The sequence below is a fragment of the Micropterus salmoides genome, unplaced genomic scaffold (assembly GCF_014851395.1).
Source record: "Micropterus salmoides isolate LMB-PRFRI ecotype aquatic unplaced genomic scaffold, ASM1485139v1 Ms_hic_scaffold_506, whole genome shotgun sequence".
NCBI lineage: Eukaryota > Metazoa > Chordata > Actinopteri > Centrarchiformes > Centrarchidae > Micropterus > Micropterus salmoides.
The window spans coordinates 32501-33671 of NW_024044245.1; positions in this window are offsets into that span (position 1 = coordinate 32501).

A 1171-nucleotide genomic window follows, 5' to 3' on the forward strand; every position below is an offset into this window, starting at 1 on the left:
GGTCCCGCCGGAGCTCCGCACCTCCATCGGGGTACCAGGGGCGCGGAGAAAATCATTAAAAAATGACAAAGTCCACACCTCCAGGCGGAGGGGTGATGCGCTCCGAGGGAGGCCGAAAATGAGCTCTCATCTGTGGGCGCGGGTCCCGCGGGGGTCCCGCCGGAGCTCCGCACCTCCATCGGGGTACCAGGGGCGCGGAGAAAATCATTAAAAAATGACAAAGTCCACACCTCCAGGCGGAGGGGTGATGCGCTCCGAGGGAGGCCGAAAATGAGCTCTCATCTGTGGGTGCGGGTCCCGCGGGGGTCCCGCCGGAGCTCCGCACCTCCATCGGGGTACCAGGGGCGCGGAGAAAAATCATTAAAAAATGACAAAGTCCACACCTCCAGGCGGAGGGGTGATGCGCTCCGAGGGAGGCCGAAAATGAGCTCTCATCTGTGGGCGCGGGTCCCGCGGGGGTCCCGCCGGAGCTCCGCACCTCCATCGGGGTACCAGGGGCGCGGAGAAAAATCATTAAAAAATGACAAAGTCCACACCTCCAGGCGGGGGGGTGATGCGCTCCGAGGGAGGCCGAAAATGAGCTCTCATCTGTGGGTGCGGGTCCCGCGGGGGTCCCGCCGGAGCTCCGCACCTCCATCGGGGTACCAGGGGCGCGGAGAAAAATCATTAAAAAATGACAAAGTCCACACCTGCAGGCGGGGGGTGATGCGCTCCGAGGGAGGCCGAAAATGAGCTCTCATCTGTGGGCGCGGGTCCCGCGGGGGTCCCGCCGGAGCTCCGCACCTCCATCGGGGTACCAGGGGCGCGGAGAAAAATCATTAAAAAATGACAAAGTCCACACCTCCAGGCGAGTGAAATTTTGACAAAGTTTTTTTACCAGTAAACCCTGCCCAAAGCCCTAGAGGTCTAGGGCTTTGGCCATTTTGCAGGGTTTTCCCGTTTCAAGGAGTTTACCCCTGTTTCACAAGCTACCATCGGCATGATTTCAGAAACCCAGTTTTTGAGAGGAAAAAGGTGCCGATCGAAAATTCTTCTAAGTCCACACCTCCAGGGTTGTTTTAGAGGGAACTTCCCCGCGATTGAGGTGCCCCGGCTGGGCAGAGTGCAGAGGCTCGCACCTCGCAGAGAAAATCTGTTTTAAAAAATAAAAAAAATGACAAAGTCCACACCT